Source organism: Acinonyx jubatus, chromosome B3 (genome assembly GCF_027475565.1).
Source record: "Acinonyx jubatus isolate Ajub_Pintada_27869175 chromosome B3, VMU_Ajub_asm_v1.0, whole genome shotgun sequence".
Lineage (NCBI taxonomy): Eukaryota > Metazoa > Chordata > Mammalia > Carnivora > Felidae > Acinonyx > Acinonyx jubatus.
This window is the reverse complement of record NC_069386.1, coordinates 9,429,603-9,456,569: the sequence shown is the minus strand read 5'-3', so window position 1 is coordinate 9,456,569 and position 26,967 is coordinate 9,429,603. Positions and strand designations below refer to the sequence as shown.

The window sequence follows — 26,967 nt, the reverse complement described above, 5'->3', positions numbered from 1 at the left end:
AAAAGCACAAGATACAAAAGACGCAAATCCCCTGGAATGTCAACCCAGAACACAGGCATTTTCATGAGGGTGAGGGGGGGAGGGAGATGATGGCTGGGGACACTGCCCTGCGGGGGCAAAACCTCATTCTTGGGGGGGTAGGTGGAAAAGATCTTGTTGTTTTTATATACAAAGCATATGTACACAGCACACAGACTTATATCTGGTATTAACATTTATGGGAGGGTAAGGAGAATCGGGGCGGGGGGGAAGTTCTAAGAAAGTTTTGGGGGAAGGTGACAAGGTTAAGCCAGTCTCCGAACAGAGTAACTATGTTTGTGTTGGCTCATTTTTGCCTTTTATCCCCAAACGTTTTACATTGTTGCAGTTACAGAATGTTATTTTACATTGTTTTTACCTATTTACACAGTTTCCATATTCCTATCCTTCACTCACTACTGAACAAAGGTGGATTGAGCGCCTGTGGGGTGCAGGCCCTGGCATCCAGTCTTCCGGGCTCCCTCATGAAACGGCCCAGCGTCTGTGTGGTTGTCACATGTAACTTTTGGTGTCTGTGAAATGCAGAACAACTATGACTTAGGAAGTCATTCATCCACAGTTCTAAAAGTTTCTATCAAACAAATCACATCTCTGCTTATGTTGAATTACTGGTATTCTCTTGAGATACAATCTTGGGAGAAGAATTCTAGATGTTTGATGTCACAACATCCTAAAAGTTCTGTTTGCCATGCTTAAACCACCCCTGCAACAAGCCGACTTCTTTCAGCTAAGTGGGGGGGTGGGGGTGGGTGGGTGGTGTAGACACCTCCAAATTCATCAGGGCAGGGCAGACAGAAGCTACCACTCAGCTTCTTCTGCCATATCCTGTCCCCCCTCAGCTCGGTGGGGCCGCCTGGACCATCTCTGGCCCCCGAAGCCGGGAGTCTGCAGGTCTGGCTGTTGGCTCCAGCTGGGATCAGGGCCAATGTAATGGATACCACTGCTCTAATCAGAGAGGGGACAGAGAACTCGGCACTCAGGCTCACCCATCTGTTGAAATAACTGGTTTCCTTTCACTTATCCAGAGTGACACAGGGAGAAACAAAGGGGGCAGGGAGAACAGTCCCCTCCAAAGCAAACATTGCATCATGACCCCGGGCTCCTCCCTCTTCAGAAGGATTAGCCTGGCCCTCAGCAAACAGAGCGGGGGCTGGGGACCCAGAGGGAGGCAGTCTCTTTTCCTGTCTGGTCCCTTGAAAGGTTCAGAGTCCCACAGATGGAGCCGCTCAAAGCACTCTGGCCTAGATATCACTTTCAACGAGCCACCTGGAGTCTTGGCGGCAAATGGAGAAGAATACAACAGGAAAATAAAAAAACACCAAGAGTAAAGCGCTAGCCATTTCCTGGTGTGGGTCCTTCTCCCTGTTCATTCTTCTCCAGGCTGTCAGTGCTGCTGTGCAACTGCAATCTGAGTGCTGTTCAATTCCCAAGGCCCAGGATGCAGCTCTGTCTTCTCCGCGGAGCCGGAGAGCGATTCGGAGTATCTTTCAAACTGACAGCTGCAGGTGCCCTCAGCCCGGCATTTCCACTCCAAGGAACCTCACCTTCAGTCCTACTTGCACATGGGCCTTTGGCTGCAAGCAAAAGGCTGGAAACAACTCAATATTCATAAATAAGAGCCCTAGTCAAATACACCTTGGTTCATTCATCGAGTGGAACACTGTGCAACCCAATATATACACACATATATATTTTTTTAGAAAAATTTTTTATTATTTTTTCAATGTTTATTTTAGAGAGAGAGAAAAAGAGAGAGAGAGAGAGAGAGAGAGAAAGAGAGACAGAGCATGAGCGGGGGAGGAGCAGAGAGAGAGGGAGACACAGAATCTGAAGCAGGCTCCAGGCTCCGGGCTGTCAGCACAGAGCCCGCTGCAGGGCTCAAACTCACAAACTGTGAGACCATGACCTGAGCCAAAGCGTCAGACACTCAACTGACTGAGCCACCCAGGCGCCCCCAAATACATATATATATATATATATATATATATATATATGTGTGTGTGTATATATATATACACACATATATATATATGTATATATACATATATTTACATAAGAAACACAGAGACATGTTATACACACACCCGTGTATACGTACAAGGAGTATCTCCGGCAGGCTGTGTAAGAAACATTAGTGCACTGGGGAGAACAGTGGAAACCCCGTACCCCTCTGAACCTGCTGAATTCCATGCCAGATACAGTATCACTTTTTCAAAACCCTGTCATGTGTGAGCCTTTGTGCTGGGTGCTTTAAATGCATCCTTTTACTTAATCCTTAAGACACATCTTCAAGGTCCCAATTGTAAAGATGGGCAAACTGAGGCTCACAGAAGATAAAAACAAAAAATGCACACACATCTTCAATATTCAAACCTGTTTTGCTCCCAAGTCCCTGTTCAAATGGCACAATGGGGGCTATTTACGAAGACAAAGAACCTTCCTGGCTACAAATACTGGGTACATACAGCAGAATGGAAGAGCATATTTTATTTTTTATTTTTTATTTTTTTGGGACAGGAGAGAGACAGAGCATGAACAGGGGAGGGTCAGAGAGAGAGGGAGACACAGAATCGGAAACAGGCTCCAGGCTCTGAGCCATCAGCCCAGAGCCCGACGCGGGGCTCGAACTCATGGACCGCGAGATCGTGACTTGGCTGAAGTCGGACGCTTAACCGACTGCGCCACCCAGGCGCCCCTGGAAGAGCATATTTTAAATGAAAACCCCTGATTTCTCAAGCACCCCTGCTGCACTTAGCAGACCTGCATCCTCCCTCCCGGGCTTCAGGAAAGGAGGAAGTGTATGGGCTTAGTAAAGCCAGAAGAGTGCCAGCTGCAGAGGACAGTGGATGACTTGGGGACACACCAGGTCTGTGTCACAGGCTTTCTCTCAGGGGCCTGCCTTCCCCCTTGCCTGGAGAACAGCCACATAGGTCTGGGGCCTCCCCTCTAGCTGGCACTGCCACGACTGTGCTGTAAGACCTGTGCCTGGTATTCATATGCTCTGGGCCTTTGTTTCCACATTTGTAAAATGGGGATGAAAATAATCACACAACCTCACAGGATCGCTGAGGGGGCTAAAGGCTGAGAGCCTTTAGTACTGAGAGCTGGGCTCATGGCCTGGTACTCAGCTCCCGGTTTACAGGTGCATGGGGCAGCACAGTGCTTTCAAACGGTTTGGTCTCAGGATCTTTCTACAAGTTAAAAATGACTGAGGACCCTAAGGGGCTTTTCTTTATGTGGTTTTGCCTATTGATAGTTATCAAAATTAAATTTTAAATGTTTTAAAATTAAAACTGGGAAAAAACTTAAAATGTGTATTAGTTAACAACAGGGGCACCTGGGTGGCTCGGTCGGTTCGACGTCTGACTTCGGCTCAGGTCATGATCTCCTAGTTCATGAGTTCAAGCCCGCGTCAGGCTCTGTGCTGACAGCTCGGAGGCTGGAGCCTGCTTCACATTCTGTGTCTCCCTCTCTCTGCTCCCCCCCCACTCACACTCTGTCTCTCTCCCTCTCAAAAATAAACATTAAAAAAAATTAGAAAAAAACAATCAACCATTATATGTTAACATAAATAACAACTGTGTTTCATAAATCTATTTTCAAAAAAAAAACTTTTTAAAAAAAATTTTTAAATTGAGAATACTGACTGGATCCCCATATCTGCTTCTGCATTGTTTGCTGTGAAACATTTCCACTGAAGAATGTGCAGAGAACCCAGCCTCACGGGGACAGGTTGTTAGAAGAGGGAGACTGCAAGAGCCTTTTCAGATAATTTAGGATATTCTTCTTGGATACCACACCAAGACCTGACAAGTGGTAGTTTCCTAGAGATTCACTGCCGTGTGGAACCTGAGCCTGAGTCAGTGAACTTTTGTACTCTGACATTCCGACCTCCTGGTCTACCCTACACTTTGAATGGACTGTTCCACATTGTTCGGTAATACCGTGCAATGGTCACTGGGAAAACATCAGCTCACTAAGCTATGTGCTCTGAATCAGTGGAAAAGGCAAGTAACACTTTGGCATTGCCATGGAAACAGTTTTGACCTTGTGGACCCAAAAAGAGACTCCAGGATCCTCCCGACCACACTTTTAGAACACCGGGTTAGCAGAATTCCCTTACCCTCCACATTAGCCATGCTTTTTGGGAAGAACTCAGAGGAAAATTTCTGTGGAGAGCAGGGGGTGACTGACAGCTGAATCACCTGCCCCTGCTGGTCTTGGTCCCCTGCCTGTTGCACAGAGGAGCAGTCACATGGGCCAGTGCCCTCTAACCCAGGGCTGGCTGGCCTCCCCACCTGCCCTGCTCCTCCCTTCACTACCAGCCACTTTTTTCTTACCACAGGACCCCCTCCTTTTCCCCCAAAATAACAGATTTGGGCACCTTGTACTGGGCAGGGCCTCAGATAGCAAAGTACAGGGGCCACGCATGGGCTGCTGCCCTTGGGCTTTGCAGCTGATAGTTCTTGGTCTCCTGAAATTACATATGTGTGTATATTTATAGCCAAATGCACGGGTGCCCAGAAATCACGACTCACTCATATACATTTTTAGCACATCGTTTGGCCAACAAGTTCTATTAAATCTTCCTTCCCGGTCCATTGTGTCACTGGTTCTATGCTGGAGATAAGGTGAGGCCTTCACCTCTGCAGGCTGGGCTACCAGAGGCCCCGGCCTCTCCCACGCCCAGCAATCTGAGGCCAAATGCTCTGCTCCTGACCACCAATCTCTCCTGCTCAAAAACCTTCAGTGAGGGTTGGACATCCAAGCCTTGGCCAGCCTGTCTCCCCCTCCAGCTTCGTCGCCCACCCCAGCCCCTCTCCCTGCCTCATGCAGATACAGGCTGGCCTTTCCAGCTCTCCTGCCAAGTCTCAACTCCTCCATGAAACCTCATGTCACTGTCACGCCTTTTTCTGGCTGATATGTAGGGGGATTGCATATACATGATGCTCAAAAAATTCACGGGACAAGTAATCTGAGTACCCACTATGTGCAGGGCCCTGTACTATGTACCAGGGATGTGGCCATGGTAAATACACATTTTTGTCTTCTTTCCTGCAGCTGACATTCTGATACCTGTGGACCCTTTCCTACAGCATTGTGATGTTTCTTGTCCGGCACTCTTATTCCTTCAGGTCATTGTGTGTTGTGCCCTTATTTTAATTTCCAGCTCCTCCAGGACAGTATTCTGTGTCATCTCTGCTGCCTAGAATGTATGCGATGCTCAATAAATACTGCTCAACGGAAAGTGGATAAGCCACAATACCCACTGAATAAGAATCAGAAAGGTCCAGACATCTGTCAAACCCAGGTGAGATGTTCCTGATGTCTGTTGTATTAACTTGCAGTATGGTTGACAGCTTTCATGTTTAAATATCTTAAGTGCTACATGGGAAAGCGCTCTGCCCTGCCCTCAACCCTGCCCTGGACGGTGTCTCATAAATTGTAGGAATCAAACTGGAGAGGCCAATGAGGTGGCTAGGCTGGCTCTAAGCCTCTGGTTGCAATGCCCAGTACTGCTGTCTGTACCCCAGATATTTATATTCCATGATCTTCGGCTTTCCATCTGGAAAATGGGGGTGAAAGGAACTGTCCCTCTGTGAACGTACTATCCTGGGATTAAAGGAGAGAATCCATCTGTCTCTGTCTCTCAAAAATGAATAAACGTTTAAAAGAAAAAAGGGGGGTGGGGTGGGGAATGCCTGGGTGGCTCAGTCGGTTAAGTGTCCGACTTCGGCTCAGGTCATGATCTCGCCGTCTGTGGGTTCCAGCCCCGCGTTGGGCTCTGTGCTGACAGCTCAGAGCCTGGAGCCTGCTTCGGATTCTGTGTCTCCCTCTCTCTCTGCCCCTCCCCCGCTCATGCTCTGTCATTCTCTTTCTTGCTCTCGCAAAACCATTGAATTTTTTTTTTTTTTTTAAAGGAGAGAATCCAGGTAAAGAGCTTAGCACAACAGGGCACACATTTACTCAGCTCATGAGAACTGCTATTCTTAATACTGTCCGTGTGGCCCCTGGTGGCATGAGCCCTGTGGCAAAGATGGCTGGCCCCCTGATCTCCACCCCTGGCTTTCCTCCTGCAACCTACATGGCATGCGTGCCACTGTCACCCATGTGGCAGAGGAATCTGTAGGTATAATTAATGATGTTACTAACTAATCAGGTGACCTAGAAACAGAGAGCTTATTGGGGTGGGCCTGACCTAATCACAGGAGCCCTTTACAGCAGAGTTTTCTCCAGGTGATCACAGACGTGGATGCCAGAGATTTGAAGCAGGAAAGGATTTGATGCCCCACTTTGGGTTTGGAGATGGAGGGGACCATGTGGCACAAAACATGGCAGCCTCTAGGAGCCAAGATCAGCATCCAGCTGACAGCCAGAGAGGACAGGGGACATTAGTCCTACAACCAACCACCAGGAACTCGATTGTGCCAAAAACCTGAATGGCCAGGAAGTAGATTCTACCCCGGGGCCTCAGGGTAAGAGCTCAATACCTTGACCTTGGACTTATGGTCCAAGACCCTAAGCAGAGAACCCAGTCCAGCCAGCTTAGGCTTCTGCCCTACAAAGCTATGAGCTAATAAATAAGTACAGCCTAAGCCACTAAGTTTGTGGTGATCTGTTATGCAGCAAGAGAACCTAATATAAGGCCAGCTTGGCCTTTAGCCATAATGCACATAGAGGAAAAGCATACCAGGTGCTTGTCCAAAGGGTTTGGGGACCACTCGCACCTTCTGTCTCCTTAATTGCTGCCATATGTGATGCTTCAGAGTCAGGACTGTCTTACTCATTTCCATCCCTCGCACTTAGCAGTGCGGGAATCGTGTAGCAGGCTGTCAATTTCACTGAACAAAACTTCAACTTCTAGGGCAGTCAGGAAGAGAATGGCTTAGCTGGTTAGCTTCAGTCCCACGGCCAGCCAATTATAAGGTGATGGGGTGCAATTATCTGGGCAAAACCCAGCAAAGGCCTCTTTTTTGCCGAGAGGAGAAGTCCAGACCCTGCAAAGAGTTCAGAGGAAGCCACTCCCAGCAACTAGGGGAGGTATGTGTCCACGTGCAAAGTGTCTTGCTTTACACACCAACCGACCATGCCGTGGTTCCTGCCTCAGCCTGCGGCAGCCTCCCAGGGCTCAGCTGGCCAACCAAACCCTGACATTTTGCTTGTAATTGTACCTTCCAGTAAAAAGTCCTAGTTGCAGTGGTAAAAATAGCAACTACAACTTCCTGCAGCACCGATATACCAGCCCATCTCGGTGCTGGAAAGGAAACCTGGGGTCTGAGCTCACTCCAGCTCCATGAAACGCCCACAAGCTGGGCTCAGGATGGCAGTGGGTGGGACCCAGCAAGGGCAGCCCACTGGTGCCCCTGACCCTGTGAACCACCCTCAGATCAGCTCCCAAGATGCTCCCCTCACTCCCTTCCTGAAAAACCCAACCCTCAGAATCAGAGGATATCTGAGAAAGGTAAAAAGTTGCCAGCAGCCAGGCTTCCCACCCTCTTCTCCTCCTACTCACTAGCTGCCAAGGTACAAAGAGGGGAGGCCCTCCACCAAAGCCCTTTGGGGATTCCAAGGTGCCCTTGTTCATCTGCTCTTTATTACCCTCCCCCATGTGTGTCTACCTTCCTGTCTGTGGCCCACTGTCCCCTGCAGCTGTCTTAACCAGGTCAAGATGGAGGGGATAACAGAAGCCTCCACCAGGACTTACGTCTGAGTCATCCCCAGGTGGCAGGGCTCAGCCCAGCCTGGATGCTGTCCCCCAAGAAGTGGAGGTGAGCTGTTAGAGCCGACTTAGGGAATGACAGGAGAGCCTGGCTAAAATGCCACCAGGCACCAGAATCCCAGCAGTCAGGTTGCCTGCCCCCTGAAGGCCCAATACCACCCAGGAACCACATGGGTGAGGTTCTCCCTGGCCCCAGATTCCTCCTTTCCTCATCTACCAATCTCCAGAGCTTCCCATCCTTCTGTCTCTGAATCAAGTGCAAGGGCCCTTTTGTCAGTCTTTTACTTGTTTTAAAGCCTCCTGTTACAGGAAAACTGACCAGGACCCCCAGAGTAATAGAATCAATAAAGTTCTAAGGGCCCCAGCCTTCGGTCTCCACCAACAGGTAAACACGGGGCTCAGCCTGTGGTGGCCAATGCCCCTTTCTGAGTCTTTTTATGGACAGGCTAGAGAACTTTCTCTACCTTCCTGGCTCATTTCTCCATTCCTGCAGGTGAGACAGGGAGGAACACACCTACTCAGCTACTCTGACTTCTCTCTCAGGCCACGTGGTGGATGCCAGGCAGGTGTCCCACCTAAAGCCACCCCAGCCCTTCCTCGAGACACACTGGCTGTTTAGAAACACTCAGATTCACTCACGTGTTCTAGGCCTCAGATATTTCACTCTCACTGCTAAACCCCATGATGTTTGTAGAACTTTTCAGCATAAAATGAACTTTCAGGAATGTTTTCCCAAGCGCAATGCACAGCAGCCTGGCTGGGGCGGGGCGGGGATTAAAAGGGCCTCATTTCACAGATGAAGCTTCGCTGGAGGTCAGGAGACCAGGCACAGGCAGAGCCAGCAATCACTAAACCTTGATATTCTGGAAAAACAAAGATGGATGAAAACAAAAAGAGAAAGCCTGGATAAACTGGATCACTTTTGTTTTGTTTGCTTGTTTTAAAGGAATAATGACATCATTCCCTCCCCCATCACATGAGCTAAAAGTGAAAACGTGGATAATATCAAGTATGGGTGAGGACGTGGGCAACCGGACTCCCAAACACTATCAGTGGGCGAGTGATGTGCCTAAGTCTTCGGGAAAGGCATTCGGCTTTGACGACGAAAATTAAAAATCAGAAACATGCACGATCAAGGACGCACAAGACTTCATGGACTGTATGAAGGGAAAAAGAAAAAATATCAGACATGACCTAACATCTCCCGGGGGACAGGGTAAGATGAAAGATGGTGGCTTGTGTGGCTGTGCCATGCGGAGGGGTGCCACCACAGAGTGACATAAACACAAAATCTGTGCAGGAAAAGGGGGACCAGAACGGTATGCACCAAACCACCGATGGATACCAAGGACGAGGGGGACCTCCACACCAGGCTGCATTTTTTTCCTACGGGGTTATTCATTTATAAAGGAAATCTACTGATGTATTACCGAAATGAAAGAAAACAAACAACTTTACATGTTTTCTGTAGCCTCCGTAGGGATCAGAAGATTCCAGAATGTGATGGCTGTCGCCTATCTCTGGCTGCATCCCCCTCCGCGGCCCACGATGTTCCCGGCCTACACACTCACCTGCTCCCTGGCTGGCAGGCCCTTCCGCAGACCTTCCCATGGGCACCTCGGTCCAGTCTTGCAGGTCTAGGCTCAAATGTCACCAGCCCAGAGAGGCCTTCTCTAGGCCCCTTGAGCTCCCACCTTGACCTTTTTTTCCTCCCCACCCACCTCCAGCAGCCCTAATGGCAGCTGTATTTATTTTGTCCATGTGGTGTCTGCCTCCCTCGGTTGAATAAGGCCTCCAGGACGGTGGGGACCTTGCCCTGTTTTCTGCTGCATCCCAGAGCGTGGTAGAGAACAGGTGGCAAAAAATACTCACTGGATACACTGGGAATGGGGATGCTAAAAATAGTCTACTTCCTCACCTCTCAGTGGGGAAACTGAGGCAGGCTCTTGCCATGCCACTCACACCCTAGCAGTGTGCTACAACCACCTGACTACGTGTCTGCCTCACATGCCAGGGGCCGAACTTGCTAGAAGGGATCCTCTGAACGCCACTTCTTTTTCCCAGTTTCTAGTTCAGGATGAGCCATTCAGACAGTGCTAAACAACTACGTGTTGCATGAACGCAGCTGCAGGGGTTTCTCCTTTGCATTTTCACAGCTGTGAACAACAGAGGCATTCACAGGTTAAGGGACTTGCTGCCCAAGGTCTCACAAGCCCCACTAGGATGCCGCAGAACTTGAACTCTGGATGCTGGATGTAACTGCTACAGCTTTCTAGAAAAAGAACTCCTGCGTCTCTTGGCCCTCACTCCTGCCCAGACAAATCTGGCCTGGCCAACTGCAAACCTGGCAGGCAGCACATCCTGGAATTGAGTGAGCAAAGCGCCTCTTAATTAGGAAATAATTCCATTCACCCTAGATTGATCTGTGGTCAGCCTCTCCTTGGGGGCCCAACGGGAACAGGTAGATAATAAGCAAGGCTTTTTGTTTCCATCCTATGCCTGCATCCTACCCTGATGGATCGGCTGATGGTCCAAGGTTTCTTCTTGGCACATAGAGGTGGGTGGGAAGTGACACCCCAGGCTAATGTGGTCCTCCCTCTGGCAAGACACAGTTCTCCCACGGCCCTGCTCAGCCCCTGCCTTCTTGCAGGAGGAGCTATCCCACAGGTCTTGCGGGCACCTCCTGGGCAAAGCCTGGTGTGTCGGGCGCCTCAGATCCTCCTGCACCCCTGGGCTCCCTCCTGATCCCTCCTGATCTCGGGAGATCTGTGCCTATCTTTCTTCTTCAAAATGGCCCTGGGGACACCTGCAGGCTAGGTCCTACCCCATCCATTTCAGGATTTGGGGGGTGGGGTAGGTGTCAGTCTAAGTGCTCCCACACCTGCCGCCTGGCTCCCCGCCTGGGGCCAGCCAGAGCAACCTTGAGAAGTAAGTCACCCACGTGCCACCTTCCTTTGGGCCCAGCTTGGTTCTTCTTTGGCCCAGTCCTCTGGCTTCACCAGTCCCTCATCTGTGGGCACCAGTGCCTGTAGGCCCTTCACACCTGGGCCCTGGGCTCCTAGCCAGTGGGCAGAGGCAGGGAGCCCAGGGAGGCCTGAGAAACTGGGAGAGTCAGACTTGGTTTCCACTCACCAAGAAAGGAAAGAACACTGGGAGCTTGCCTACTGTATACCCTTCTCATTCTCCAGGAGGAATAATTAGGACCCAGAGAGGGAAACTGACTTACCTGGAGCCCCACAGCACACACCAGAGGCAGAGCTGGAACTAGAAGCCCAGACTCCTGACTTCTCATTTGCTCCTCAGCACTCTACTGGCTGCCTATCTCTTCCTGCCCATGAGGGCTAGGCAAATAACCCAAGCCTATAAAATTTCATGAGGCTGCAAAAACTTCTGGGAGTTTACAGCAAAACATTAAATAGAAGCACTGTACACAACAGCATCCACCCATTTTAGAGAAGAGCAAGTTGAGGCCCATAAAGGTATGGGGACCTCCATGAAATCACACAGCCAGGGAGAGGCAGAGTAGGACTTCCAGACACCCCCTTAAGTGGTCTTTCTGTCAACAGGCTCTAGGTGTGAAAGGTCCAACTGTGGGATGGTGAAGAGGGGGAGCTGACCCTGAGCCTTGGTCACCCATTGAAATGAGGTGTGGCCCAGAGAGCCTGGTCCAGACTCCATACACATTCCAAGGGTGCAGACCACCATGGGAGAAAGAACATCTGAGTAGACTTTTATGTTTTTGCAGAAAATATGGTGAAACTTCCCCAACTAAACTGGATTTCTCAGACCACAGAGCCAGCACTTTAAAAAAAAAAAATTCTTTAATATTTATTTACTTTTGAGAGAGAGAAAGAGCGTGAGTGGGGGAGGGGCAGAGAGAGAGGGAGACACAGAATCCGAAGCAGGTTCCAGGCTCCGAGCTGTCAGCACAGAGCCTGACGCAGGGCTCGAACCCACAAACCGTGAGATCACGACCTGAGCTGAAGTCAGACGCTTAACCGACTGCGCCACCCAGGAGCCCCCAGAGCCAGCACTTTTAAAAACAGGCCGGTGAGCCACACGTGCCTACCTTTTTTCATCCAAAGGGCATGGTCCGGGCTTGGAAGGAAAGGTTCGGCAGCAATAAAGCACAGAGTCTACTGGCGCCAGAGGGAGGGGATGAGGGTGGGCGGAGGTGGCCGGGGGCCCAAGAGATGGCTGATTACAGACACATAGGCAGCATCTGAACCCAAGTCTGGTTCCTGAGCCTGTGCTCTTTCCCATGACCTGGTGTTGAGGAGTCTTAACAGGAGGCCCTCCCATCTTTGAGCTCTCTCTCGGCTCCCACCATCTCAACCCCAACAGCTGAGGGGTCTGGAGTCAGTCCTGCAAGGCGAGTGCCTGAAGGGGACAGGTCACAGCTTTAACCGCTATCCACTGGGATAGTGGCAGTGATGCTCAGGGGCCAGGTGGTCCTCCAAAGAGGCTGGCACCTTCTGTGGAACCAGGGCTGGATTCCATCACCTGGGGACAGACCCAGATTGCTAAGGGGGGAGCCCTGCTGGGATGAGGGGAGTAAAGGCTGTGGAGGCACATATGCCCCCCCACCTCCACCCCCAGCTGTCCCAACTAAGTGCTTTCTGGCTGGGAAAACGCTTCAATGGCTCTGGCTGCCTGAGGCAATTCAATTATGAAATTTACCACTTTAGATGAAAACCGGCATCTCAATCAGCCAATTCATTTGCATCTGGCCACTCTGTTTTCTCCTGCCAGCTCTGTTCACCCCTCCCTGGCCAGGCCACACTGTAGGCTGGTCCAGATGGATTAGGGCTCAGGTGATGGGCAGGTCTTTGGAGCTCCTGGGGCTGCTATTCCCAGGACCCCCTGAGCAGAGAGGCTGCATCCAGAAGCCACCCATCTTCCCAGAGACTCTCAGGACTGCTGACTCCACAAGCCAAAGCACCACGGTCTCAGGTGAACCTATCACCTCACACCCACACTCTTCTAACCTCAACCTGCACCTGCCTTGAAGTTGCACGGGTGGTGGGAGAAGGCGGCCACCCAGAGCCTGGAATCTGGGCTGTGTCATGCCTTTCTCATCTTTATTTTGCCAAGGCATCATCTCCCCAGAAAGCTTTGCCATCCATGCCCCTCAGCTCCCCTTGCTGCCTTTATCACTGGGGTATTGTGCACACCTAGGTGTGTCTGTGTATCCAGGTCCCAATCCATGTGCCCACACACCCTGGTCTAGAAGCTCCCAGAATACAGGGTCAAGACCCTTCAAACAATGACTCATTCGTCAATTAACAAAAGAGTGAACTAATGAATGAACAAACCACTCACAGAATAACACTCCCACCCCCGCCCCCACCCCCTGGCGCATCACAGTGGTTGATGAGAAGCCTGCTTTTACTGCAGACCACGAAGTCCCAGGCCTGGGTAATCTTCTCTTCCTTCCGGCTCTCCTCCCCCACACTGGGTGCCCAGAGGTTTGAGAGGCCATTAAGGGGCATTGGGCTGCAGAGGCTGTCTCCGATACTGGGGGTGCAGCTCGGCCACAGACCCTCTTTCTGTGCACCACAACCATAAATCCAGCTGCAGCCCGAGCCCCAGGATGAAGGTTTCTACCATTTCTCTCTACCTTCCTTTTAAGAGCCTCCCTGGAGTCACTTCCTGACAAACGGAATGACTCCAGACCAAGAGAGCTGCCAGGCCCAGAAGACTGACTCCATCAAACTCCTCAGGCACAGCTTGGGGACCTAAGGACCCCTGCTCTCAGAAGGATACCAAATCTGCCCGCAGTGGGGTGGACCTTGTGTCCTACTCCACCCCCACCCCAGCCCCCAAATGCAAGCCTTTACCAACAACCCCTAGGAAACTGAACAGCACACTGGGGGCCACAGAGCACCAGTCCTACCTACGAAGGGGAGACTGAGGTCCAGGATCCCAAAGGGAGTGACTGCACATCGCTGTCATCACAGCCCAGTCCATGATAAGAATGGGGGGGGGGGGGGGTTCCCGCCTCCTCCCCCCAGTGCCACATGGCCAGAGTGAAACCAGAGGCCCAGACACATGGTGTTCTCTGCCCTGCCTCACCAGGGAGGGCCAAAGCTCAGGGAGCCTGTCTCCTGCTCAGAGGAAGTCAGCAGGACCAGAATGCCCAGATTAAACCCGCAGGGGCCTGGACCGGCCTTTACCCCAATCCCTTTGATCAGATCTCTACAAAGATTTTTCTTTACTCAAAGAGAGCTATAATGCACCTTGGGGACTTTGAAGCAGCAGCACCAAAAAAGTGTAAGGTGCCCCCTGGGGGCGAGGGGAGGGGTCCAATCTCTCAAAGGAAAAGCTTCCCAAGCAACTAGAGGAAGAAAACGAGCAGTGGGGGGCGTGCCCGAATGGGGTCCTGTGCCAGGCAAGGGGACAGCCGGGCTAGCTGTCTAGAGAAGACTTGCTCTGGACCTGCGTGGGTGGCGCCACCTCGGTGGGCAGGTGGGTGGGACTTAACCACTCCTCCGCTGTTCTCCAGCCCTCTAAACCCAGAGAAGGGACCCCCGTCAGGCGGGACGTGAACGGCCGAGGGCACCGGGGGCGCCGGACCCGGTCCCGGCTCGCGTGGACAACAGCCCCTGGCTCGACCCCGGGCCCTCGCTCCGCACGAGGCAGGCGGCCATCTGGCCCTCGGCGTCAAGTGCGCGGGGACTTCTCCGGGCCCGGGCGCAGAGCCCGGCCGCTCACATCCTCAAAGCCGAGCAGCCTCCTCTTTCCAGGATCGATAGTAATTTTTTAAAAAGAGAGTCTGCGGACTCAATGAATCAACCACTCCCAAGGGAAAGAGTTGTAGCTCCCGCGCGCTACATCCATTTACAAAAACAATTCATTCCCTCGCCCGGAGCTCTCTGCAAATACCCTCGCCGGGTCCCCAGGCACGCGCGGGGCGGGAGCAGCCGCGGGGGCTGAGGAGGCGGCGGCGGACTGCGGCCACCCCTCTCTCCACCATTGTCCCCGACTCCGCCGGCCCCCGAGACCCTGCGGCGGCCCGGGAGCTCCGGAGACCCGAGCAGCGCTGGGCTGCTCCCGGGGCGCGCAGCCCCGCGGGGGCTCTCTCGGCCGGGGGGGGGTGCTCAGACGGCGAGGCGCGCAAATCCCCGCACCCTCCGGCCCCGTCGGGGGGGGAGGTGACAAGTGTCGAGCCGGCGGCCGGGCGCGCAGCCAGAACAGTCCGAGGCGGGCGCCCCCAGCCCGGCCCAGCCCCGCCACTCACCGCTCGGGGCGCCGCCGCCCGCCGCGCTCAGAGGCTCCTGGTCGCCCGCGCGAGGCTCCACAGCCCCGGCCGCCGCCGCCGCCGCCGCCGCCGCCGCTCCCCTCCCCCGGCTCGCCACAGTCGGAGCGCGCTGCCGCCGCGGTACAGCCCGGGCGCCGCCAACAAACTAGTTTCTCAGGCCTTCCCGCCCCGCCTCCCGGCGCGAAGCCAATCAGAAGCGGCGCCTCTGTGACGGATGGGCGGCCGAACCAGTAGTTCAGTCGGCGGTGGGAGAAAGGGGTGGGCGCCCGGGCCCGGCGAGGGGGCGGGGCGGGGAGAGGAAAAGGACTTCGACCAGATTCTTAAAGGCACAGGCGCCTGCCCGTCCCCGCCGCCGAAGTTGGGGGATAAAACCCGACGGTGTTCCAGAGCTTTCCGAAGGAGGCAACTTTATAGATTGCAAATGCCTCTTCTGCACCGGGTGTGCGGAGCCACGCTTTTCGTTGTGAAAGTGTTAGGGAAACCCTTTCATTTTGATCTGGACTTGTTTCAAAGTTGGGGATTTTCTGCAGCCACGAAACCCCATTAGTACTTGGAATATGTACTTTTCAGGGTACTTCAGCTCTCCCTCTCGTGCCATTGCTCACTAAGTTTTTTATGTAAGCCAGTCTTCAAATCTTCACATATTCATCCATTCATTAATTCCTTGCACACACGTTTACCGGACGCCTGCGCGATGTGCTAGTTTCCGAGATGATCTATAATTTCTATTTCTTAACTTCTGGTTTTGTATCTCGTTCCACCACTTCAGGTTGCTGTGTATACAATTTCTTCATCTGTAACGCGGCAGGTAAAAAGTCCTAATGGGATCATTTGAGGTGTGAAAGGAGACAAACTTCTATGACAAGGTAAGTGTGCAATAAATGTGTTTTCTTTTCTCTCTTCCCCTGAAAATTGATAATAGGGTAGGTTACTTAAGGATACAAAAAGCTCTGGTAAAGTTTATAAAGTCCTAAGTGTTGTAGGAGCCAATTATGGGGCGGGGAGAATTCCCAGGAAGCAGAGGTCACCGGGATGGGAGGTGCCAGGAAGGTTTATAAAGGGGGAGGGGAGCGCACAAAAGATTTGCCAGAGGGTGGGATTTTAACTCGTGGAAAGTGGAACGAAGAACCCATGCCTAGAAAGCTGTTTAGACTGGACAAAAGAGATTCCAGGCTTAAAAGGGTGTGAGATGGCAGGGGAGGCGTGTCGGGGAAGCAGCATGGTGCACAGGGGAGCGGAGGAAACCCGATCGATCTGGGTTTGGATTCTGGTTCTACCCCCTCAGGAGCTGTGGAGGACCAGAGGCAGATTGCTCAGGCACTCTGGGTGTCAAACTCTTACTGGCAAAAGAAGGATTCTAGAACCTATGGCAGGGTTGCTGTAAAGATTAAGTAAGAGAATGGACGTAATAGACCTAGCACTTCGTAAGTGCTCAATATAGTTTTGTGTCTCCCTTTGGCCTAGATCTGGAGAGAGGCTTCTGGTATTTAAGAGCAGTCTTGGCCAGCAGTAAGCAGTTGGCCAAGTGTGCCGTTCAGGTGCCTTCCAGGGGGAAAAGGCCGCATCAAAATAATTGGCGCATTAGAGAAATGGCACAGATCACATTTGTAGTTTTAGCGTCCTGCCAATTTTGCGGAGCTGGAGTATTTATATAATTGTTGGTTGGATGAAGCTCCACATGCAAAATTGATTCTTCGCAAGCTCATAACCATTGCTTAGTATTCCATTCAGGTTCTCTGAGAGATTATAAGTGCCAAGCATCTAAAATCTAGCTTGCGTGATCATTTCTCCCCTCTTCAACTCCACGGCTTAAATTAGCTACTGGAATATATTAAAATCAAATGCCAGCAATGGAACCAAACCAGACCAAGAACACGTGTTGAGTTATTGAATTTAGATGTGATTTGAGAGGAAAAGAGGAGATGAAGCTTGCATTGCTCGGTCCTCACTCTAGACACTGGGGCATAACCACCGTCATAGCCCCTACCCCTGTGCTGTAATGAACCACTTACGACCTGTTAGCTCACCCCACTGCGCAGGGAGTTCTGAGAAAGTGGGGATCACGACATCTCTGAATCCTTGCTTCCTCTTACAAGTCGTCTGCACAGTCTTGAAATCCTATGAACAAATCTATCAGTTAGATTTCGCTTTTGCTACATGTGACAGAAATAACTGTGAATTTTAAAAAGGTAGAAGTTTGTTTCTTGCCCGTGCGAAATAAAGCTGACATTAAGTAATCTGGAACTGGTTGGCAACTCCACAGTTACCAAGTGCATAGGCTATATTTCCACTCTGCCACCCTTAATGCTTGATTTTCCTTTCCAGTTGCCTCATGTTCCAAAATGGCTGTTGGAACTCCAGCAATAGCACCCACATTTCAGAGGCAGCATGGGATAGAGTAGAAGAGCAGATATGTGCCTCCCAACTGTGTTCGCTCCATTTAAGCAGAAGTCCCACACATACTTCCATTTACGTTTGTGAGTGTATTGCCTCTCCAAACAGAGTCAGGGGTCTTTTACCAAGAAAGTAAAGAGGGAATGGGTCCTTCATGTCAACCAACAGTTCTGGCCCACACCTTTTTCTTTTCCTCCTGTCTCTGGCGTCTTTCCAGTGTTCTGGTGGCTCAGAATCTAAAGTCTTAAAATTTCTCAGATGATGTGCAGAATTCAATGCAAATTTGTTAATAGATGATTGAACTCTTGGTTCGTCTGCCTTCTGGAATGTCCCTTTTCAGTTTCCTCTGCTGATTCCCACTCCCTTCCCAGAGGACCAGATACTGGGGTGCCTAGCAAGTGAGTGCAGGGCACTCTTCTCTACCCATATTCTCTACCCATATTCACACTCCAGGTGATTTCACTAAGGCCCGTGCCTTATGTGTGCAAAAACTCTGGCAACTTCCTGATCTGTTCTTGCCACCCCCCCCCCCCCATTCTGCATAGCTCCTGGCCCACAGGTACAACTGCTTACTCCATGTCTCAGCTTGATGTCTAAGGGCACCTCTCCCTCACATACCCCCCTGAGCCCCTGATGAGCTACCCTGCAAAAGATATGCTGTTCTCCCTGTCAGTGACGAGTGTTGTGGGTATAAAAAAATTTTTTTTAATGTTTATTTTTGAGAGAGAGAGAGAAGAGAGACAGAGTATGAGCAGGGGAGGGTCAGAGAGAGAGCGAAACACAGAATCCTAAGCAGGCTCCAGGCCTCGAGCTGTCAGCACAGAGCCCTATACGGGGTGCGAGCCTCAAACCCACCAACCGTGAGATCGTGACCCTGAGCCATACACGGAAGCTTAACTGACTGAGCCTCCTAGGCGCCCTTTGTTGCACGTATGATTTCAAGACACCCTTCAGCAACAACCATCAGAAATTTTGAAAAAATAATATTACTTACAAAACCTGGAAATTACACAGCACCCTTGGGGCCACACAGTAAGGTTGCAGGTAAAGAGAGAGAGAGCACACAAGTGAGCATGGGCCTGGGGTTCTGTGCCTACTGAGATCACAGTAACACAGAACCTTGGGTTCAGGGTTGGGGTCTAGGGTTTCATGGGCTGACCCTTTACTGGTAAGTTCAAAACATAAGAGCTGGAATTTCAAGAGCAGGAATAGAAAAAATGTAAGTAGCCCAAATGGTCAGTTATTGAAATCAAACAAGATTTCCAAAACAAAGGAGCCTCAGTTGGGGGCTGGGGGTAGCCTGGGTCTGATCTCCAGCCAGTGTGGCCGGCCATGTATTTATTCCTGATAGCCATCTTTGAAGTCTATGCCCTTATGGTCAAAGAGAAAAAAAGAGAAAACCCAACTGTCAGGGCTCACACTACAACAACTTGGTCTTTTGCTCAAATGAAGTCTTGGCCCCACCTTCCCTTACCAACCTCTAATCCTTGTCAAGTCTGAGCGAATGGGTCTCACCAAGTTTACCGCTACCACCAGACTGCTCCAAACCACCGTCATCTTTCCCCCAGGTCATCAGAGCAGACACCCAGCTCACCTCCCTCCTTTCCCTCTTGTCCCCTACACTCTGTTCTCAACACAGCGGCCAGAGGGATCTTACCACATGATGTGTCGTCCTTCCCTCAGGATCCTCTCATCTCAGAGTCGAGGCCAGAGTCCTTCTGTTGGCCTGACCTGATCTGGCCTGGACCATCTCTCACACATCATCTTCCACTCCCCTGTCCTCACCCGCTCTGCTCCAGAATCCCTGACCCCTTTGCCAGGCCTCAAACAAGCCAAACGCATTCATACTGCGAGGCCTCTGCCTTTGCTGGCTGGCTCTACCCAGAAAGTTCTTCCGCTCCGATGGCCACACAGTTCACTCCCTTGCTTTTCTAGGTCTGCTCAAATGTTACGTGACCACGTAGGCCTCCCTGACCGCCTCTCTAAAGTAACCACATTCCCCATCCTGGGAATCCCTAGCCTTACTCCACAGCACTTTTTTCTGCCTGAAATTATATTTATATATGTATATATTTTTGGGGGTGGGGGAAAAGTGGGAAGCAGTCCTGACATCTAGAAACTGGACCTGCATATTGCATGATGTTCTCTTGCTGAAAATAAAGAATCTCACAGAGGGACACCTGGGTGGCTCAGTCAGTTCAGCGTCCGACTTCGGCTCAGGTCATGACCTCGCAGTTTGTGGGTTCGAGCCCCGTCTCGGGCTCTGTGCTGACAGCTCACAGCCTGGAGCCTGCTTTGGTTTCTGTGTCTCCTTCTCTCTCTGCCCCTCCCCCGCTCACACTGTCTCTCTCTCTCTCTCAAAAAGTAAACATTAAGAACAAAAAAAAAAAAAAAGAATCTCACAGAACATCAGCATCAGACAAGGCTTCTCTTGGCCGTGATAGGTCAAGACAAAAAACAAGACTGCTTCCTAATCGTGTCTGAACACAGCAAATGTAAGCATTGTCCAGGTCACAAAATACCAAACATCCACCTCTCCTAGTTAGTGTAAGTACTGTTTATTAATTACAGCTGTGACCTTGATCTGGCCTCCTGTTTTTCAGATAGGGTTTATTGAGCAACACTATAATAGACTCATCCCTGCTTTCTGACAGCACCCAATCCAGAGAAAGCCCCGCTTCCTTGGGCCCTCTCCCAAACCACCCACCCAAAGCCTAGATCCTAGGCAGGCTCTTCTAACACCTTTGGACCATGGTTCATGGTCTCCGTCGTGGCAACAAGTGCTAAACCCAACTCACTCATCTATGCACGTTCCTGGCGGGCAATACGGACCCACACACATCGACGGTATAAATACACACGTGCATACATACGTACATTTTATTTGGTATGGGGATTTAATTGGCTGGCTGCTCTCCCAGAATGTAAGTTCCACAAGGGCAAAGACTTTGTCTTGCTGCTCTGTTTACAGACCTAGAAAGTGCGTGGCACATAGTGGGCTCTCAACAAATATTATTCAATGATTTCAGTGTGTTAGCCACCATTAAGTCAGTGGTTTCTTTTTATTTTTTTTAAGTTTATTTACTTTTGGCAGAGAGAGAGAGAGAGAGAGAGAGAGAGGGAGAGGGAGGGAGGGAGACAGAGAATCCCAAGCAGGCTCCCCGCTGTCTGCACAGAGCCTGACGTGGGGTTTGAACCCACAAACTGTGAGATCATGACCTGAGTGGAACTCAAGAGTCAGGCACTCACTCAACTGACTGAGCCACCCAGCTGCCCCGTGCCAGCGGTTTCTGATCTCAGTGTTGGATACGTTCAGCCAGCTCTTCAATTTTGGGTCAAGCTCCCTAAAGATGGAACCCCTGGTCAGATGGGGCCTGCCCAGGGCAGGGCTGGGGATGGCTTTGTCAGCTTCAGTTCCCAAGGGAGGGGCCGGGTGTCAGTGATTGCTCCTCTGGGGGAGCAGCTGGGATCAAGGTCACCAATGAGTCACCGTGTAGGCTGTGGGTGCATAAAGGAGCAGGGCAGGGCTGGGTCTGGCAGGAACAAAAGCTGTGGAAAATAGACCGTGTCCTGCCTTCACCTGGTGGCGGTGTGGGCACTGCGTGAGGAAGCAGCCTTTCGGACCTGGCGGCTGCCTCCACCCCAGGAAGCAGCAGCCACGTGGCAGTGGTCCCCCTTCAGCAGTGCCCATGAAGCCACTTCCCCAAATGCACTCTCCCTATACCACCTGAAAGGCCATACCTTAGACCTTTATTGGCTAGCAAAAGCATACTCATGGGGCTCCTGGGTGGCTCAGTCAGTTAAGTGTCTGACTCTTGATTTCGGCTCAGGCCATGATTTCACAGCTCAGGGGTTCGAGCCCCACGCCAGGCTCCGCACTGACACTGTGATGCCTGCTTGGAATTCTCTCTCTCTCCCTCTCTCTCTCTCTGTCCCTCCCCTGTGCACCTGCATTTTCTCTCTCTCTCTCTCTCTCTCTTCTCTCTCTCTCTCTCTCTCTCTCTCTCTCTCTCTCTCTCAAAGAAGTAAACATTAGGGGTGCCTGGGTGGTTCAGTCGGGTAAGCATCAGACTTCGGCTCAGGTCATGATCTCATGGTTCGTGAGTTTCAGCCCCACGTCAGGCTCTGTGCTGACAGCTTAGAGGCTGGAGCCTACTTCAGATTCTGTGTCTCCTTCTGTCTCTGCCCCTTCCCCACTTGTGCTCTGTCTTTCTCTCTCTCTCACAAAAATAAACATTAAAAACAAAATTAAAAGAAAAAAGAAGTAAGCATTTAAAAAAAGCAAGCTCCTGTTTCTGTGCCATACAGTCCAATCTAGCGGTATGGGAAGGCCAAAGGGGGTGACAGTTTCGGTCTGCGGGTCGGGGCACCTGCAGAGACACCGGGAAGGAGATTTAGATGTCCGGAGTCCAGCCTGTGATGCCAGCAGTGGGGGAGCTGGACCCAGGGGGTGGGAGTGAGCTGTAGGAAGATAAGAGAACATCACAGAACAAACGCCTCCTTTTAGACATGTAGGCTGGGGCCTGCCCTGCTCCCTTGCTTCCCAGAAACCAGAAGGCAACACACAGTATGGAACAATGGTTAATGAACAACTGTTGAAATGCAAAACAGTGTGTGTACTGTGCTATCTTTGGAGCCCAAAGTGGGAAAAATCAGCAAGTTCGCTTGTAAAGGCGTGTATGTAAATGAAGATGCTCTGCGAGGGCGATCAGAGAATGGACCCAGTGGTCCCTGTTGAGTGGGGACAGGCGGTGGGGCCGCTGAGGGACCGAGGTCGAAACAGCGCAGGAAAGTCAGACGGTTGGATTTCTGAGCTGTGGGAATCTATTGCTTTTTTCTTTTTTCTTTTCTTTTTTCTTTTTTTTTTTGCCGTTGTGGGGGGGGGGGCATGTAGAATCTATCACCTAAGCAAAAACGAATTTAATTTTTAAGTCTATTTATTTTGAGAGACAGAGAGGGAGGCAGGCAAGGAGAGAGAGAGAATCCCAAGCGGTCTCTGTGCTGCCCGCACAGAGCCCGACGCGGGGCTCAAGCTCACGGACCGCAAGATCATGACCTGAGCTGAAACTGAATCAGACGCTTAACAGACTGAGCCACCCAGGCGCCCCTCAGAAGAGAATTTAAAAACAAAGTCAGAAGCTTAAATCCCCTCCAGTTGGTTGTGAGGGGATGGCCTCCACCCCCAAGGCCCTCTCCCTGGCATTCAGGAAAGCTGTGAGGGGCACAGGCAGGGCAGGACTCCTGGGCCTGGCTCCAGAAGAGCTTCTCTGGGAAAATAGACACTGTGCCCCGTGCAACTGAGATCCCTGCTCTTATGGGTCCCTGCATAGCTGAGTGGCAGTGAGACCGAGGAGTTGTTTAAAGGCCAGAGGCTTTGTTCATTGACATGTTGATTTCAAAACGTTCAGCATGTTCTAGGCACGAGGAATAGTTTCTGAGGGAGATGGGGCTCTGAGGTGAATAAATCATCGTTCTTTATCCTTAAAAAGAAATCGTGCCCCATAGAGCAGAAAATACACGAACCACAAAATAAAACTAAGAATGTTGCTGAGATTCAGATATAATGCTACGACAGGGCGGGAGAGGGAAGGATCAGTCTTAGAGGCATTTGGACCTTGCTGGGTGAGTAGCATTTAACAGGGGGCAGAGAAGGCATTCATTCCAAGGCAGAAACAAAGAGCCGGCATGGGGAAATTGCAGGCACAGATTCTGGAAAAGAAGAGATGGCCCTGGGAAGACTATTGTGTGTGTATGTGTGTGTGTGTGGGGGGGGGGGGGTCATGGGGGTGCTGGGAGAGATGAGAAGACCAGAAGGAAGAGGAAAAGCCGGGACTGACTCCTGGTTACTGTCCTGCTGTAGACCCTACGAAGGCCTATAATAGAACCGGCTTTCCTACCACACAAAGAATCAGTGGAGCAGATAAAGTGTTCGTGTTTATTCACACAAAGGGTTACAGCACAGCCTGTTGACAGCAATGAAGTATCCTTATGTGTCAACACGTATATATCTTGAAAACTGAAATGTTGAGTGAGAAAAAAAAAAAGCAATTTGCAAATGGACACCAAGAGACCGTCACATTTATGAACATTATGAAATCTTACAAAGCAATGCAGGTGAAGTCCATGCTGTTTGCAGATAGTTGTTCATATCGTATAAACGTTCAAACACCATGTAGGCCTACACCCACAATGTGCTGAGGTGAAACAGAACACTTTGGGAACCCCAATGATACTGCAGATTTTCTGAGAAAATACAAGTGTTAAAACTACCTCAAAGATATGTGCGGGGGGCGGGGGCGCATATCAGTTGCTCAGTTGGTTAAGTGTCTGACTTCGGCTCAGGTCACGACCACATGGTTTGTGGGGGCTCTGTGCTGACAGCTCAGAGCCTGAAGTCTGCTTCAGATTCTGTCTCCCTCTCTCTCTGTCCCTCCCTCACTCATGCTCTGTTTCTCTCTCTCAAAAATGAATAAACATTTAAAAAATTAAAAAAAAAACATTAGAAAAAGATATGTGGAAACCATGAAAGGCTCGATGCCAATAAAAGGAATTTTAGGGGCGCCCAGGAGGCTCAGTCGGTTGAGCGTCTGACTCTTGGTTTTGTCTCAGGTCATGATCTTACAGTTCGTGAGTTTGAGCCCCTCATTGGGCTCTGTGCTCAGTGTGAAACCCGCTTGGGATTCTCTCTCTCTCCCTCTCTCTGCCCCTTCCCCGCTTGCTCTCTCTGTCTCTCTCTCAAAATAAAAAAACGTTAAAAAAAGGAATTTAAAAGCTATTGATAAAAAGGGTCAATCCACCAGGAAGATGGACAATATCATGGCTCTAAATATGTGTGCACCACACATCAGAGCCTCAAAATTCGTAACGTAAAAATGGAGAGATAAGTCCACCACTGTGGTTAGGGACTTCAACACTCCACTCTCCTCTGATAGAGCAACTGATAGAACCACCAGACACAAAATCAGCAAGGATGTAGAAGATCTAAAGAGCACAATTACATTTACAGAACACCCCGGCAACAGCATAGACATTCTCTTTCAGGTGCCTATGAGACATTCCCTAGCATTAGGTCTTGGACCAGAGAGGAACGTCAACGAAAAAAAGAAATTGAAATCATACAGAGTGTGTTCTCTGACCATAATGGAATCAAAGTAGAAATCAATAACAGAAAGGCAAATAAAATCTCTAAACATGTAGGAATTAAACAACACGCTTTTCAATAATCCATGGGTCGAAGGGAAGTCTCAAAAGAAATTTAAAAAACAAAACAAACCAACACAGTCAATCTCAGCAAGACATCTGTCAAGATGATACCATATTAAAAGCCACAGAGGTCCAATTCCCTATAAAACCTGTTGTAAGCAGAGACATGTGAAGGTCTTCACATGATGCTGTTTGGCAGACTTAGAAGAAGACTGATTTGTCATGCACCAGCAAGAATGTGACCTGAATTTTCCCCCTCGCAGAAGAAAACTTACACACAGCTGGCCAACAGCGTTCCCTACACCCCCTTCTTCCAATATAATTAGAATATAATTTAATACAATATAATTTCTTACTGACTTTCCTCCAAGATTGGTATGATGTCTCAGATGTGCACCTGAGTTTGAAAGCATTTCTCTGTGTTTTTATTTTCCTTTTTTTTTTTTTTTTAAACACAAGATGTGGTTGAGAACTGTCTGTTCATTGAAGTTCATCATTTGTATAAGAGTGGGTCATGGGCAACGAATCACGTACACTTCTGACTATTAATGATGACACAACTGAATATGAATAAAAATACAACATATCCCAGTATGTGGGATGCATTGAGGCAGTACTAGGGGGAAGAAAGGTATCACTAACTGCTTCCATTAGAAGAGTCGCAAGTTAATAACCCAAGTTCCCACCTCAAGGGACTAGAAAAAGAAGAGCAAAATAAATCCAAAGCAAGGAGAAGGAAGGAAGGAATAGAGACAGGAGAAGTAATCAATGACATGGAAACTAGGGAAACAACAGAGAAAATCAATGGAGCAAAAATCTGGTTCTTAAAAAAAAAATCAATAAAATTGATAAGTCTCTAGTAAGAATGACAAACAAAGAGAGAGAAGGCACAAACTATTAATAGCAAGAATGAAACGGGATATCACTATAGATTTGGTCCCTCTGTTAACACACAATGTTGTAAAAAACTCATTTTTTTTATTTAAAAAAAATAAAGATCAGTGTGGCATGTTCCAGAAATAATTAAAGAAATAATAATCAGAGAAGTTATAATGCTTGTTTGAGGCTCCAGAATTATAATTAAAAAAAAAAATCACTGCTTCCGTGTTCACAGGGTACACACCTTGATGTATCCTGTGAACACAAGTTTTTAATACTAAACAACCCCCAAATAAAAACGAATTTGAATTATGGCAGTGCCATATTACATAAGGCAGTTGTTGGTATATGTCGTCTTTAAACTGCATTCCAGACTCTAGTTCTTTTGTAACATACAATACAGTAACAAATTTTTTCTCTTTTTTAAAAATAAGGGGCATTGTAGGGGTGCCTGGGTGGCTCAGTCGGTTGAGCATCTTGACTTCGGCTCAGGTCATGATCTCACTTTTCGTGGCTTTGAGCTCCACGTTGGGCTCTGTGCTGACGGCTCAGAGCCTGTCGTCTGCTTTGGATTCTGTGTCTCCCTTTCTGTCTGCCCCTCCCCCACTTGTGCTCTGTCTCTCTTTGTCAAAAATAAATAAACATTAAAAAAAATAAGGGGGGCTGTAGATCTTCTACTACAAAGAGAATAGCAGTATACTATAAACAACTTTACAGTGATAAATTTGACCATTTCCTCAAAAACTACAAACTGTCAGACTCAACCAAGATGAAATAGTCAATCTGACTCCTCCTATAACCATGAGAAAAACTGAATTAGTAATTTTAAAACTCCCAGAAAAAAAAAATCTCCAGGCACAGATAGTTTCACTGGAGAATTCTACCAAACGTTTAAAGAACGAATGCCAATTCCACATATTTTCTTCAGAAAATAGAAGAGAAAGGAACACTTCACAGTTTATTTTATGAAGTTAGTATTACCCTGATGCCAAAAGCAGTAAAAAAAAAAAAAAAAAAAAAAAAAAAAGAGAAGCTATAGAATGATCTTTCTCATGAACTCAGACACAAAACTCTCCAACAAAATATTAGCAACTAGAATTTAGTGATGTATAAAAAGAATTAATTGAGGTGCCTGGGTGTTTCAGTTGGTTGAACATCTGACTTTGGTTCAGGTCATGATCTCACAGCTTGTGAGTTTGAACCCCACATCAGGTTCACTGCTGTCAGCATAGAGCCTGCTTCAGATCCTCTGTCCCCTTCTCTCTCTGCTCCTCCCCTACATGCACTCTCTCTCCCTCAAAAATTAAAAAAAAAAGGCATTAAAAAATTAATTATATACCATGACCAACTGGGATTTATTCCAGGTATTCAAGGCTGGTTCAACATTTAAAAGTCAAACAGTGAAAGCTATCATACCAATAGGCTAAAACACAAAAATTATACGATCATATCAATTAATTGATCCATAAAA

At 49.5% G+C, this 26,967-nt stretch overlaps 1 protein-coding gene and 1 long non-coding RNA gene across 3 annotated transcripts in view; one reads left to right on the top strand and one right to left on the bottom strand.

Moving 5' to 3' along the window:
• The window catches only part of KLHL25 (kelch like family member 25), a 34,287-nt gene extending 19,121 nt beyond the window's left edge, over window positions 1-15,166 (bottom strand). The window contains exon 1 of one of the 2 annotated variants that reach the window (XM_027068003.2): window positions 15,000-15,166. The gene's annotated coding sequence lies outside the window, so the exon portion shown is untranslated. The remainder of the gene's footprint in view (window positions 1-14,999) is intronic. The other variant, XM_053223589.1, reaches the window with a different exon arrangement.
• Window positions 15,167-15,237: 71 nt separating this feature from the next.
• The window catches only part of LOC106982634 (uncharacterized), a 34,281-nt gene continuing 22,551 nt past the window's right edge, over window positions 15,238-26,967 (top strand). The window contains exons 1-2 of the long non-coding RNA XR_003423297.2: window positions 15,238-15,637; window positions 15,790-15,886. This is a non-coding gene — a long non-coding RNA (uncharacterized LOC106982634). The remainder of the gene's footprint in view (window positions 15,638-15,789; window positions 15,887-26,967) is intronic.